The following is a 16,757-nucleotide window of genomic DNA, read 5'->3' as shown; positions in this document are numbered from 1 at the left end:
TAAGACTAGTCAAAATTACCTAGTAGTATAAGAAATAAATTAAACAATCCATAACGAACACCTGAGACACCACGTATATTCATGAACAGCAGCAAGGACATGCAGCATTTAGATTCGAAAGGTGATCAGAATTATTAGGCACAATCTGTAAGCCTTTTCTCTGGCTTTTGGAGTCCCTGAACAGCCACACACTCTCATGCGTATGTTCCTCAGTAACACTGGATATTCATAATGTGAAAGAAAGTTGACCTTCTACATTACTTTCTGGGTAGCCATAGATGAGCAGTTGAAGCTGACCTCAATGACCTCAATGAAGGTGGGATCGTGTTGGGTGTAGGTACAATAAAACACAATTACCAAATAAAGATTTGAATATCCAGTCAGAGTTATCAATTGTTGTAAAGATAGATGGCTTATACATCAATTTGTACAGTAAAAAAGAAGTTAAACAGTAAAAACCACTCAAATCACAACACAGCATAAACATTTTATTTCAGTTAGCAGACATATTCAGGGCAAAAGTTATCTCTTATACAGACGATACACAGCTGCTCTTTTCCTGGAATAAGGGGAGTGAGGCAAATTTCTCTCATGTTAAATCCACTCTCACTGCAGTTTTCCAGTGGTTGCCTAAGGATCATCTGAAATGTAATGATGACAAGACAGAGATTCTTCTCTTTGGGAACTTCCCTTCGCAGGTCTGGCACTCATTCTGGCCAGATGAAACACCCTCGCCGGCTCCCCAGGGTGGACCGGTAATACATTTGGGCACATGGTTCGATGACAAGTTGTCTTTTGGGCCTTAGATCAAAAGACTGACGGGAACCTGCTTTGGGATCCTGAAGTGCTAAATAAACGTCTGCTGCTGTTTCCTGTGCATGCTAAGAAAACGGTCATCCAAGCCTTGGTTACATCGTGCATTGACTATGGCAAAGCGTTATACGCTGGCTTGCCTGGATATCTTCGCATCAAACTCCAGGTGATCCGGAATGCAGCGGCCAGGATGCTGCTTAACCTCCCTAGGAGGGCAAATGTCAAGCCGCATCTCCGCGATCTCCACTGGTTGTCTGTAAGGGTAAGTGTGAAATTCAAGAGCCTAGTGTTGGTACATGCAGATTTATACGGCAAAGGACCCTCCTGTTTGAAGGATCCTCCTATTTGAGATCTAGATTCAGCTTCTACACTCCATCGAGGCAATTGCGATCCTCGAATAAGCTGCTGGTTTGTATACCCAGGACCTACAGACAGAGAGCTGGCGGCAGATCACTTGCCCTTCTGGGTGCGGTGGCCTGGAATCAGCTCCAGCTGGACTTACGATCTGGGTCTATTAGAAAAGAAGCTGAAAACATGGCGCTTGAAATAAACTGTGCATGCTCTTGCCTACACCATACTGTAGGTATGTCCCGGGACACTCTGTGGAGTAGCTGTGCTCACTCTAAGTGCTGTTAATAATAATAATATTGCAATGAGAACAGAGCGATAACAGCACAACTTTTTTACTATGATCCTAATTTTTAAAGGTAAGCTTACGCTTTGTAGTAAGTTTACTAATTTGCTTATTCAGAAATGACGTGCGAAGTTTTACAACCCTGCACTTTATCGATACTCATGTGTGCAGAGATCTCCGCATCAGGAAACACGCAGTCAAGATGGAGAACTCTGCACACATAAGTATAGGGAGTGCGGAATAAGAAACCTCCCTATGTAATTTGTGTATTGCATTTTATAGTACATGTTGAAGTACTTCAAAGTGTACTGCAAAGTGCAATTTGAGAATCAGGTCCTTTATATGTATATGCTGTATGCAGAATATCCTGAAAATAATAAGCACAAAATTGGCTCAAATTAGTTACTAGTTCCTTTAATGTTCGCAAACATATAGTAAACATTTGCAAGCAGATTTTGAGCTCAATACTGCAGAATATAGTCTTAATACTTCATTATGTATTCACAAACCATACTGTTTGTGATACTGGAGATCACGAGCTCTGAAAACCACAAAAACAAAAGTATGAAGTAAATCCATCACTAACCCTACAAAAGAAAACAAGAGTGTCAGATTGCGGGAATCAGAGAAATCCTTATGCATTGCCCTCAAGTGTCCTGGAGCCAAATGAAGCAGGGGCGGAAGTAGAAGTGGGCTGATCTTGTTGTTTCTATGGGTAACACTCATCTTCCCTCTTATAAATACCATTCCCATAACGAGAATGTTTCTGATCACTACAGGACAGCTGATCGTGAAAGATTGGTTGACTGTTATTACTGCAAAATGAATGGGCGTAATAATGTACAAAACCATAAACACAAATAGGCCCCATTCTGAATGAGGCCACCTGACTTAATTTAGAAGAATGGTCGATAGACACTGTGGCTGGAAAAACACAGTGCACCCCAGTCATTGCCAGTGCAGATGGATGAAGGGAGGCCACTGCACAAGCCAACCGGCTGGGGAAGACAATGACCCCATTAAGGCACACTAAAAGATATATCCAACTAATAAGGAGTCAAGGGGATGTTTTACGTACATCTGGGTTATACCCCCAAAATACACATTACAACAATCACTACCCTGTACAAAGCAACAATATTTCATGTTTAATAGGCTTTATTAGCAACAAGATTGCAAAGGATAAAATACAATCAGTAAGTGTGAAATACCAGTTGGTGAGAATAATAACAATATAGGAAAAAGAAAAGCTGTTTACGGTTTTTAACAAGAGCTATGGAAAGGAAAGGGAAGGAAAATAAATAAAATAAATTGTACATCATACAACTGAGGGTCTATTAACATTGTATAATAATATGGAATAACTTAACCAATTGAGATATCTATAGGGTGAGTATGGTAACAAAAACTATTGAAAAAGAAGTAAGAGCAGAGAAAAATAATTCATGGAGTCTTAAAGTTTTTGGAACAATTCTGAACTACTTGTCGCTTTGCAACAGTATTTAAATAAGAAGTTAATGGTAACCAAAATAAGTCTCCATTTATATGCGGTTTACGTGGAGAAGCAAATGCAACATCCAACCTATGATAATGACAAACAGTATTCCACCAAGCTTTAACTGAAATTTTTGAGGAGCATTTCCAATTTATTGTAATTTGATGAAAAGCCAAAGTAAACATGAGATCAAATAAACCATGTTTACAGGAAATTAATCCCAATGTGTCAGATAAACTACAAAGAAAAAGTAATACATTGGACAAGGGAGGTTGTAAATTGAAAATGAGCAAAATACGGTACCAAACATTTTTCCACCATGAAGCAGTAGGAGGGCAATTAAAAAAAATACGAATTGTTTGAACAAGAAAAAGTAGCTATAGATACCTGTGTGTGGTATAATCTATGATATAAAAAACATGGTTTGAGTTGTGGATGCAGATCTAGAAATTTTCAATGTTCTAGTCCAAATCCAGCCCCAGAGATCAACGCTTCAAACACATCCCAAGTCAGCCTCCCACGCAAGTTCCAGTTTGGTTTTAATGTGCTCAGAATTTGGAGCTGAGAGATAATTGCAAATCAAAGCAGCTTTTAGGAAAAGAGAAAGCATCTTGAGAAGGCTATCATCCAGAGGGGTACCAACAGATGCCGGAAGTGAATAGAAAACATCTAGAATTGCCTCCATAAGAATTGAGTACTTTTACCAAAAATGAATGAGGACAACGAAAATTAGCCTGAAATTGAGGAAAAGAACAGGGAATCATACCATCAAACAAATCCTGAACCCAAAATATGCCTCTGAGCCTCCAAGCCTTCCAATAGAGAGGTCTATTATTAAGAATGATTATACCATAGGGGGGAACTGGAGAAAATCATCTCTAGAAAGAATTCTGGGTAGATAATGAGGTCGCAACAAAAAGAAGGTATGCTTGAATAAGGGGAAGAGGTAACAGAAGTGTTTAAGGAAAAAGCAAGAACTTCTTTCACAGAAACAGGCATAACTAAAGAGTGTTTAATAATACACCATAAGGGTAAAATGGGAGAGGAATCAGAAAGGAACCATTTAGAGGCCTGCTGAAGACAAAAAGCTTTATGATAAAGTCGAAAATCTGGAAAGTCTACCCTTCCATTGGGTTTAGATTTCCTAAGATGAGATAAGGAGATTCTAGGTTTTTTATTATAAATTATTGTTACAAGTAAATATGACATTCAAAAATATCACCATTTAACTAGGTTTCGTTTTGCCTCAAAACCCCACTGAAAAAACAGTGTTGATTAAATTAACAAGCTGTACCCTTATGAGGGCATCAGACAACTAAACTTAGTTCAATTAGCCTTAATACCTATCATTTGACCATCTACATCAATAACTTTCCTGATGATTGGAATTGACTTTGCCAAATCTGTTACCAACAGCAGAATTTCATCTCAATAAAGTAGAGTTTAAAAGGTTTTGCTTTTTAAATAGCAGTCTATAGAATCCTTACACTCTGAAATGATAACTGCTAATAGTTTTTTTCAACATAATCTTATTGGAATTCACAATAAGTTAAACAATAATTTAAACAAAGCACATTTAAACAATACACATTACAATAATTAACCCATTTCCCCCCAAAACGCCCAGTCCCCATCACATCATGTATCACTACTATAAGTGCCAATAGTTCAATGGCCTTGTTAGAAAGCATGGAAATAAGGAACCATCCTGATTTGACAAATTTTAAATGAGAACTCATCCTTTAGCATATTATTTCTTAGGATGTGATCCTCTGTGCACTCATTCACATTAATAAACGTTCTAGGTAACATTATCACATTTTTTTCACTGATATTCAGAACCACAGTAATATGTCCTTTTACTTTAGAAATATTTTCCAGTGTTTGTACATTGTCATAACTGTGTCTACCTTTTTGTGTTCTAAAATGTTATTGGCAATTAAATTACCATAGAGCAGTTCGAAGATGCATAGGCCTTGCGTTATACAGGATGCATAACATAATACAGTATCATTCATTGTATTACAAGAAAAAGAACATAATATGAGTACAAGCAAAACATATGACACAAAAGAGTATAGTACGGATAATATATCAGACAGGCACGAACAGCAGCCCCATATAGGACTAGATAATTGGTACTGATATCAAAGAGCATCCTATTGATTGTAATAACTGTGTATACCTCTAATAAAACCTACTTGATATATGCTAATTCTATGATGAAAGTAACTATTTAATTACCTTTTTTTTTTTTTAAAGAGGAAACCTTGGGAATTCAGCTAACTACAAAACAATTCCCCTGCTTAAGCCAGCCTTATAAATATTTTCAAAGATTTTGCTATGTCATTTGGAAACATAGGAAAATTTGATTAAAGTCATTCCTATTACACAAATCGGCTTCTTTCCTGCTTGGTATTCAAGTACTACTTGCCAATACAATTGTGTCTTGCATATCAAAATGTAACATTAAGGTAGATCTCTGTACTGGTGTTTTAATCATTTTAGAACAGCTTTTGACATTGTTATAGAATTAATCCTATGGTATAAGCTTGGGAAATCGACCAATCCTTCCTCTAAATGATAAATACAATACTTTCACAAATGGGATAGAGTGATATTGGGATGCATTGCGCAATTCACTAAGCAGAGCTACCCTAATTTTGGCTTAAAACATTGTTGTATACTCTTCCTATGTTTTCGCTTACTTCCTGGCAGACTTCCACGCTGAAACTTTTAAAGTTGACACTTGTATCCATATACTGGGCAGCACATAATACTAATAATACCATATGTGGGCTATACAGTCATACTAGCCCAACAGCCAAGGCCTGCTACAAGCATTAAACACCTCCTAACATACTATTTGGCCAATAAACTGACTGTTAATTATGAAAAAATAAAGATTATGGAACTTGGCATGGAAGTGTTCAAATACATATTTTCTAGGAGATATCAAGCTGGGGATTGTTGAAATCTATGGGCCCAATTCACAGAACTAACTTAAGACAAAATTCTAAACTTACTACCATTTTGGTATTCACAGAAGGCACTTACTCATGTTGGTATTCACAGAAGGCACATACTCATTTCGGTATTCACAGAAGTTAAGAGTCCTAACTTTAGGACTCCTAAATGCCTTCTGTGAATACCGAAAGTCTTAAAGTTAGGATTTTTCTCAGTTTGGAGTAGTAAAGTTAGGACTCCTAACTTTAGGACTCCTAAATGCCTTCTGTGAATACCGAAAGTCTTAAAGTTAGGATTCTTCTCAGTTTAGGAGTAGTAAAGTTAGGAGTCCTAACTTTACTACTCCTAAACTGAGTCGACCGGACGGAAAAGGGGTATAATATGGTAGCAATGTCTGAAAGACACCGCCATCCACATTGGAATGCAGACGGGGATGTACCATTCCATGGCGGCGTTACCGCCATGGAAAGGCATGCAGTGTCTTCATGTGGGGGCCCGTTGGGGGTGTGGGGGGTGCCTGCCACGTTGTGCATGCAAATGCACAACATGCCTTTTTCACATTGGGGAGTGTGCTGCTGAAAGCACCGCCCGCCGCAATGTAAAAAATGCTGGATGCGCCCACCAGAGTGGCGGGGGCACCCTAATATGCATCACGGGACAGCCGCACATATGGCGGGCGGTCCCTTTTGCCGTTGAGGTAGTCCGCCCGCCATCATAATAGACCCCTAATCATGCTTTGGTCACTACTTAGCCTTGATCACAGGTATTGACATCTTGCAATTACCAAAAATATCCCTAAATTAAAATGTGGAAAATTGTGGCTTTTGAATAGATGAATGATTGAACTAACTTTGTATAGAGCACTCAGCTGTTTGACATATGTCCCAGTGCTACATATGCTGAGGAGGATTGAATACAGGGCTAACTAAAGTGACTGGAACAACCAGGGGCCCTATTACAGATAGGGCACACTTTTTCACTTTCCGCCACAGCACAAATTTAAGCTGGTGTGCCGGGTGCAAACAAGGAAAATGCACCCCGTTTTTATAATAGGTACCCTCAAGGCAGCCACAAACTTGAGCTGCTCAAGAGAATTATAGAGCAGCTGGTTAAAAGCTGTTCAATGTGTCTGTGTGCAGGCAGAAACCCACTTGCACTTAGAAGGGTGATGAGAGATCCCCTTGCAAGTGGGTGCAGTGAGTGACTGCACCTGCCTGTAAGGGGATATCTGGGAGATCCATGGGACCCCCATTCATTGAGTCCAGAGAGCTGCCTTTAGGAGATGCACTGAAAGCGTGCCACCTTTTTGTGGGACACATTCAGTGTGTCTATTAAAAGTATGTTTGCCTCTGGATCCATGTTGGTAATATAGCGGGGTGCAGCGGCAAAGAGATTCCCTCATTTGCATGTGGCCACACCCCCTTGCAAATGGTGGAACACCCTCTAATGATAGCGCTGGCGTTACATGTGTGCCACCGCTATCTGTATTAAAGAAGGGGCCGCACAAGCATTTGCTGCCCCTTCTGTAATACCAAAGTGCCCCGAGGGCACACAAAATGGGCGCAAACGCCCATTATGCCCCCTTGCACTTCTGTAATATGGCCCTTGGTCTCCAGTTGTTTTTTAAAAAATATTAAGTCATTCAGAGAATGGCAATTTTTAGGGGGATTGTGTCCCAAAGCCGAAGGGCTAAGAAGGAGAAAGACCGGCCCCCATGCAAGCCCGTGTACCATCAGGTTTACCAGGAGTGCTTGACTCTGCTGTGAACTGCTCTGAAGTTAATGAGAAGAAATTTTAAATGAATATGTAACTGTACTGGAAGCCAGTGTAAATGTCTCAAATGCTCTGAGATAGATTTTTGATGGGTGGAAGATGCTTCAGACATGTCACTCTTCTTTGGGCTTAATTGCACTGAAGTGTTGATAGGTATCAGAACCCCATTTAAAGGGGCACGCAAAGGTTACTGGGGCCAGTCAAGGTGGTTGATACCATTAACTCTTGATGTCACGGGGACCACCCTACTATGGATTCTGCTCAACTGGGTCAACCGCCTCCTTCTGCACTTGACTCTCAATTGGTAATGTAGAGTAAGCATTCAAGGCTCCCTCAGAGGGACGTGTAGATACAGTTTAGTGAACATGACTCATAACTCAACGTGCATGCACCACACACAATAAGCCAATGTCCAGTCAAATACTTATTTTGCATAAAAGAAGTATTCCAATTCTAGTTCCACATATGCAAAGGTAACACCATTCAATAAGCAAAAACGCAGTACCCCTTTAGGTAGGTACCCTAGTAGTTGTCAGGTCATTCCCAGGACTACTAAGTTCAAATGCAACAGGAGTGTTGTCATTCCCCACTCTCAGGCCGCAACATCTAGGGAATGTAAACTACTAGGCCCTGTTCATCTGGTTACCCCTTCTTGGACTCTGTCAATAAGCTGTAGTTATTTAGAGATCAAGCAGGGTTGCAAAAACCAAAGGCAGTCTATCTCCTAGGCCTTATTAGGTCCAGATCTCAGCTTACCAGCTCCAGCAGTACGGACCCTAGCAGTGGTGCAGTGTGGTCCTGGACCGGATTGGCAAAGTCGGACTGCACATGTTCACATGTGCAGCTCTTCGCAAGCACCTCTCTCTCTCTCATTCTCTCTCTCTCTCTCTCCTGAGTCACACTTACCAGTGTCCTGACGATCGGATTTGCTCCAGCTCCAGCCACATGTGCTACATCTTGTTATTCCATGCTTTGGGGTGGGGCAGTCTCCTTGCTCTGGTGGGGCTCTAACAGCATCTCCTCTGGCTTCATGCCTCATCGCATACAAAGCCTCCTTCATCTTGGCTATTGTAGCACTTTGGTTCATGGGCAACGACCCTGACCTCCGGCCTCTGCGCATTGAGTGGGCCCTCCTGACATTTGAGGTCACTCAAACAAACCTCACTGTCATGTTATGCTGGCCTCAGGTTGCCTCTTCTGCAGCTCCTAATGGAACACGGGATCAAAGCAACTTCCCGCACACGGGTGATAGCGCCATTGATGCAGCACAATTTCTGAGCACCCGGCAGCCCCTCCTGACATGTGGAGTCACCAACTCCACAACGCTGCACACAGGCAATAGTCCAATCGATGCGACAATGCCCTGGGTGCACAGCGACCCCTCCTGGCATACTGGGTTGCCAATCTTTACAAGGTGACACACAGGCAATGGGCCAATTGGTGCGCCACAGTTTCTCACACCTCACATAGGAGCTCCACATGTCGCTTCCTCCAACACACTCCTCTCCTTCATGAACACACTGGTCTTCGTGAGAAGGCAGGTACTCGTGCTCTGGACTCCAAGGGAGGTGTTCTTGGTTTCCCCAGCAGGGATACTAGCAGACTAGGCCCTCAGTCTTGGTCACAAGCAGAAGTCTTGCACGGTTGAATGATGTAAATCTGCATATGTTTAGGATGCATGCCTTTACAACGCCGGCATTTGAACGAATGCATTATTACGACCCGTTCCGTTAGCACGCAAGTCGTTACAATGTCTTGCCTTAGGGGGGTGCTAAACTTTGGAATAGAATAATTTACTATTCCAAATCCAGTCTGCGCAACAGTAGGGAAGGTGTTAGAGTTAAAATCCAACACCACTCCACCGATGAGCCCCCCCTTAAAGCAAGTCTTTGCATGCTAAATGAATACGTGGTAATGACATTTTCATTCTATTGCCAGCATTGTAAAGGCACAACATGATTCCGGCTTCGTAATAAAGGATGCTTCTGTCTTGCAGAGCGTCCCCTCCTCATGAGCCCAGCTGGCTGCTCGGCATAAGACAAAGTATGGTGTCTCAGACTCCCCTACTTATAGCTTTATTCCAGACACAAAATGTGATTTGGGGTCTGAACCCTTAAAACTCTATGTTGGGGTTCTGTTTCTTTGATATGGACATCTCTCCCATTCATTCTTCCTTCCTTCTGAAAGATGTCTGTCACAGTGAGCAGGACTCTGAAGCATTCATAGGAGATACCAGAGTTCACAACTGGATGTCAGCCACAGTGATCTGTGCATCATAGGTTATTTACTGGCCCACAGGCCGGCCCTTTATGAGTCTCATTTCCTTTTCCCTGACATGTGTCCAGGCCATTTCTTTGTGATCTGTCACTGAATCAAAGAGCCCTTTGAAATGCACAGGGAGAGCCTGGCTCCTCTTCACCCAGTTTTTGTTCCACCCATGTCACAGGAATGCCAAAATATAAAAAATTCTGTCTGGGGGAGATTCCTCTAATCCTCATGTTTTCACCAGGCAGGCCTGGGCATCCCTATATGAACCCAAGGTCCTCCTTGCAGTGTACCTGTGCAGGCATTTCTGCACTCAGCTGACATTCACAGCACACTCCACTGTCTGGTATTGTTGTGCCCATGTACCATTCTACCACCAGCATTTCCACATGCAGCACATGCATTCAGTCTGTGTACACTGTTCAATACTACAGTCTCTCTGTAATGAACCAGAGTGTGTCACTTTAAACACCGTCTGCCAAAGTACACACAGGGGCGGATGCACAGAAATAATTTGAGACAAAATCCTAAACTTACTACTTTTGGTATTCACAGAAGGCATTTAGTAGTTAGGATTTCGTCTTAAATTGACTTAAGACAGACTTAAGACAGACTTAAGGCAAACTTAAGACAGAGTTAGGACAGACTTAAGACAGACTTAAGACAGACTTAAGACATAATCCTAACTTTACTCCTAATAAATGCCTTCTGTGAATACCAAAAGTAGTAAGTTTAGGATTTTGTCTCAGATTAGTTCTGTGAATCGGGCCCAGATTTATCATGTGCAAACTGTTCCACACTGCACCCTATGTGTAGTATATGCCTTGCCCGCTCACATGCACTCAGCACATGTTTTCACTATGCGAGAGTGAGTTAGACACACAGCAGTGGAACCTTCAAAAAGTTGAGTGAGGCTGTAGGCCTCACTCTAATGGCTCATGGTGAAAAGGACCTGGTCACTACTATTGATCATCACATGGTATGCTGCCACCACTGTACTTGGGCTGTTTAACTCCTGGTGAAGGTAGAAGCCTTCCACCACTATGAGGATAACGCTTTGGGCACCCAAACCGGTCCAACAAGACTGCAGTCCATGAGACAGGCCTATGCCATGGCACACACATGATCTCTGCTTGCCTATGACATACAAATTCAGCATTAGGGATCCAGACGAGTACACATCTATACCATGCAGAGGAATTTTCCATCCCAACAATATGTATTGATTTATTTTATGCTATAGTGACGCATCTCTATGGTGGAGGAAACCTTGATACTGAATTTTCTGAAATAAAAATAAGCAATACTTTTGCTTTCTGAATTTACCATGCAGTGCCTGATAAATCAACTCGGAACTTATGTTGGCATTTCACTTTCTAGTATGCCAAAAGAGCAACTAAAGCTCCACCTTAAGCATGTTATCATCATAAAGTAGAGTCTAAAGAGTGCAGCTGATGCTTTTAACTCAAAGAAGTTTAGATTTTCTATTTCTATTTCAACTCCAATAAAATAGCCTGTCCTCAGTGATACCTTTCTGACTTTTTCGTATAATCATAAAAAATCTCATTCATCAGATTTCCTGTTTGCTAATTGCCTCAGTGGAAGGTTCTACAGATAAATGTGTTGCTGCTGTACCATGTATGTAAAATACTTTCTTTATTTTCTTTTATTTCATTTGCATGTTAATCTGTGCTTGCCCAAGGAAATGTACAATTTCGAAGTGAAATATTTGTAAAACCTACTGTGTTGAAGCAAGGTGAGTCCTATGAGATCTGCTATGTTATTGAGCAATTCTGAAATTTGTTATTATCTGTAGCTCAAAAAACCTATTGTAGTTTAGCTCAATAATTGTTTGCTGCATATAGCAGTGCATGTTTTTCAAACTGTTTGCATCCAGACTTACAAAAATGTCCAAGTCCTCATTTAGACCCTTTTAATTGGAGGTAAAAGAGAAAATTGAAAGCACCTTAGAAATTTCCAGTGTAGACCATGTAACCTTAGTGATTTGGCATTGGGTTGAAGATTTATTGCAGTTTTAATTTCTACTTGACCTTTCAAACTTTCTAAACTTTTTTTGCTTTTCTCCATTATTATTTCTGAAATAATTTGGGATCCTTTTTTTGTGCTCCAGGTTGCCCGTCAGTCTGCATGATGATTCTTTCTCCTAAAAAGGCACCATATTGTTCTTCTAATGTGTGCTTATATCAATGCTATAATTGCCTTTGCCAAGGGGTGAGCAGAACTCACAGAGTTTCACTCCACAGAATTCCGCAGAGTTTCATGAATGGGCAGAATTAGGCACGTCGTGCTGATTTCCCGTATAGCATCTGAAAATCGTGCCACGGGACATCAACCTACCTTTGGCAAACCACACACAAGAAAACAATCTGCCAAGTGGCGGTTGGATGCATTTGGCCAGAACGTGCGTTAGGCCAAAACTCCCCAAATCTGCCAGTGGAGTGGAATTTATTGCCCACCCCTACTTTTGCCAAAATGTGTTTTCTGTAATTCCTACTTGCAACTGTCCTCTTTCAAACCTCTCTCTGTTTGATTCTGTAAGGAAGGTAATTTTCCACATTTTTCAATATTATTTGAGCAGGAACAAATTGTGTCTTTAATGTATATAAAATACAAAAAATAACTTTCATCTTCCCTCTAGCCTTCTGCTTAATCATATTGATACTATTTGACACAAAATATGTCTCTCTGGCTTTCAAAAACTGTTTAACTCAGAGGGTTGCACACACCATCCCTTTTTCCAGTTTGGTTCAATTTGTTATTATAACCCACCTGAGGCAACCCAAACAACTTTGACATGTCGGACAGAACCATAGTTTTGTTACAGAGATGTTTGGATATACTTATTTGGATTTTTCTACCATTTGGCTCTTTAAGTAATGAGAAATTTAGGGCCACATTATTCATTGAAGTGGTGCATGTCTCCATAGTTGGTCGTGCTTCTGTAAAAAATAATTGGCAGGTTTTTCATGCCATTGTAAAACCTCTAAACTGTCCACACCTTTTTTAAACTTTCCAGACAACACCCTAGAACAAATGCCTTTAATGTGTTGAGAGTTTTCTCGCAGTGGGCTGGGAATATTTATTTATTTTATATTTGAGACTGTCATTTTGGAAATGGCTGACCTGTATGTTATATTATGTTATGTTATTATGGTTTGTAAAGCGCTAGATTACCCGAAGGTGTCTTTTCGCTGCCTGGGAAAAAGGTAACAATACAGGTGGTGAAATTAACAGAACAACAGTCCCCAATTTATTGATTGAAAAGCCAGGTTTTCAGGGATTTCCTGACCTGGAGAAGATTACTGGATGCTTCTTAAATGTGGGCACTACTAAACGTCTATTCTCCGCAGATCACAGTGTTCTATCCGGTCTGTACCAGAGGAACTTTTGTTTGAAGAATCTTGTGCCTGGGTTGTGTAAGGCCCGATGGGCAATGCAAAGAGCCTTAAAGATAATTCTTTTCTGAATTTGCAGCCAGTAGAGTTCCCTCAAGGCATGGGACGCTGACTGATATTTGAAGATGCCAAGGATAAGCCCAGCTGCTGCATTTTTTAAGATCTGAAGTTTCCTCAGCAATCTTTGTTGTAAATTGATGTACAGTCAATTGCAATAATCGAGTTTGGATAAGATGAGTGCTGTGACCACCAGTTTTTGAAGGTGAGATGGAATGGAAGGAATGATCTTTCTAATTATCTTTAAGAGGAAAAACACAGCAGGCTCAATTTGATTAAGACGAGCAGTGTGCGGCCAATTGGATGTGTTGTACTGAGGCTCCCTTGAGCTATTGGGCCGACGGGCCCTGGACCAGCACCTGCGCGCCATGAGTGGTACGTTACCTGTTAATACGTCTTTGGCAGTCTACGCGGCACCCCATTACACTCACCTACTCCCTGCTGACGAGAGGCAACTACCTCGAAACACGTGTCCAGGGATGGCTAATGCTACACTTACTTTCTTTCAACACTGTGGCACAGGCGTACTCGCCGTCGCCACTACATGGACCATAGTTCCTTGGGGCAACTTGCTGGTAAGACGAGCAGTGTGCGGCCAATTGGATGTGTTGTACTGAGGCTCCCTTGAGCTATTGGGCCGACGGGCCCTGGACCAGCACCTGCGCGCCATGAGTGGTACGTTACCTGTTAATACGTCTTTGGCAGTCTACGCGGCACCCCATTACACTCACCTACTCCCTGCTGACGAGAGGCAACTACCTCGAAACACGTGTCCAGGGATGGCTAATGCTACACTTACTTTCTTTCAACACTGTGGCACAGGCGTACTCGCCGTCGCCACTACATGGACCATAGTTCCTTGGGGCAACTTGCTGGTAAGACGAGCAGTGTGCGACAATTGGATGTGTTGTACTGAGGCTCCCTTGAGCTATTGGGCCGACGGGCCCTGGACCAGCACCTGCGCGCCATGAGTGGTACGTTACCTGTTAATACGTCTTTGGCAGTCTACGCGGCACCCCATTACACTCACCTACTCCCTGCTGACGAGAGGCAACTACCTCGAAACACGTGTCCAGGGATGGCTAATGCTACACTTACTTTCTTTCAACACTGTGGCACAGGCGTACTCGCCGTCGCCACTACATGGACCATAGTTCCTTGGGGCAACTTGCTGGTAAGACGAGCAGTGTGCGGCCAATTGGATGTGTTGTACTGAGGCTCCCTTGAGCTATTGGGCTGACGGGCCCTGGACCAGCACCTGCGCGCCATGAGTGGTACGTTACCTGTTAATACGTCTTTGGCAGTCTACGCGGCACCCCATTACACTCACCTACTCCCTGCTGATGAGAAGCAACTACCTCGAAACATGTGTCCAGGGATGGCTAATGCTACACTTACTTTCTTTCAACACTGTGGCACAGGCGTACTCGCCGTCGCCACTACATGGACCATAGTTCCTTGGGGCAACTTGCTGGTAAGACGAGCAGTGTGCGGCCAATTGGATGTGTTGCAATTTGATTAACTTGGTGTTCAAATGTGAGGCAATTGTCAAAAATTACTCCAAGGTTCCTGACCTTTTTTTCAGGTGTGGGAACCAGGCCTAGATTAGAAGGCCACCATTTAGCAGACCAGAAAGAGTTGTTTTTCCCAAACAAGCGGATGTCAGTTTTACCTGAGTTGAGACTGAGGCAATCTTCGCTCATCCATGAACTGATGTTCGACATGCAGCTTCGAAATTTTTGAGCTGTCATGTCAAGATTATTGGATTCTGATACAATAATTTAGGTGTCATCAGCATATGATGCTACGGTGAAACCTAACATCTTGATCAGTTTAATTAATGGAATGATGTAAAGGTTAAAAAGAGTAGGCCTGAGGTAGGCACCCTGGGGGACACCACACGGAAGAGAAAAAGATTGAGATGTGTAGCCACTTATGGCGACTCACTGTTTCCTCTCCGATAGGACAGAAGTCGGGAGAGATAGAGCCATATCTCTAATGCCAAGATCATCAGGCGATTGATGAGAATCTTGCGGTTGACAGTATCAAAGGTCGCAGACAGGTCTGACAAGATAAGGGCCGCACTGTCAACTCGGTTAGTGATGGATCTTATTGTCTCTGCTGCCATGATAAGGGCTGTTTTGGTGCTGTGTTCTTTGCGGAAACTAAATTGATTAGCATTGAGGAGATTATGTGTAGTAATAAAATCCAATAACTGTAGATTAAGTGCCTTATCCATCACCTTGGCTGGAAGGGGCAGATGATAATTTGTGGGATATGAAGAGGGTAAGGTACTTTTTTTTATCAAAGGTAGAATAGAAGCTTTTTCCAGCAAGTGGGAAAAATTCCTGTATTGATGATCTTAATAAATATATGAATCAGCTGCTCAGTCGCTGCTTCTGCAACCTGATTGAGAGCTTTGGGAGTACAGGGGTCATCTGGTGATCCTAACTTGGTGCCCAGAATGATACGGAGAGCTTGTTCAGTGGTGAGAAGGGAACATTTATTCAGGGTTCCAGCTGGCTGGCTATGGTTTAAAATCCCAGTAGTGCATTGTGTCCCGGCAGTAAATGCCCAAAAAACCTTTAGAACTTTAGATTGAAAAGTCTGTGTGAGCAAGTCGCAGAAAGATTGATTTATATCGTCATTAGCTGGGATAGGTATATTAGACAGAAATTTAACAGTGTCAAATAATTCTTTGTTAGAATTTTTTGACCACTCAATCCTATGAGTAAAATATATTGTCTTTTCATGTAGAATCATGGTTTTGTATGTAGAGAGGGCCTTGCTATATTCGATTTTATGGAGGGCCGAATAATGTTTCAGCCATTTTTGTTCTAAGTTGCGACATTTCTTTTCTCCAGAATTTTAAGATTTGCTGTGTGCCAAAGTTCTGAGAATACTTGTCTATTATTTATCTGCATGGCCAAAGGGGCTGAAAGCATTGTGACATTCACAAGCCACACAGGATAATTTAAGGCCATACTGTCTGAGTCCGTCCCATTAACTGGAGGGGAGGATACTAGGATTCTATTGAGTTTAATGCCAGGGTCCTATTGTTTTCTGAGAGGAAGAAGAAGCAATTGGATTTAGATTTCTGATACTGACTTTGAAAAGAATGGCTGAGTGATCGGACCAGGTGAGAGGGGGAGCTTTACCGAAGGAGAGAGAGGGGTGATCTGTAAAGGTTCCGTTCAGAGTGTGTCCAGCCTTATGGGTGGGGCAGCTAATGATTTGTTTAAGGCCAAAGCTGGACATTATGTCAATAAGATAACAAGCCGCTTTATCAGAGGTATCTTCTAAATGATAATTAAAATCGCCGAGAATGGTAAGATTT

The sequence above is a fragment of the Triturus cristatus genome, chromosome 8, assembly GCF_964204655.1.
Source record: "Triturus cristatus chromosome 8, aTriCri1.1, whole genome shotgun sequence".
Classification (NCBI taxonomy): Eukaryota; Metazoa; Chordata; class Amphibia; order Caudata; family Salamandridae; genus Triturus; species Triturus cristatus.
Note: the sequence above shows the minus strand (reverse complement) of the source record.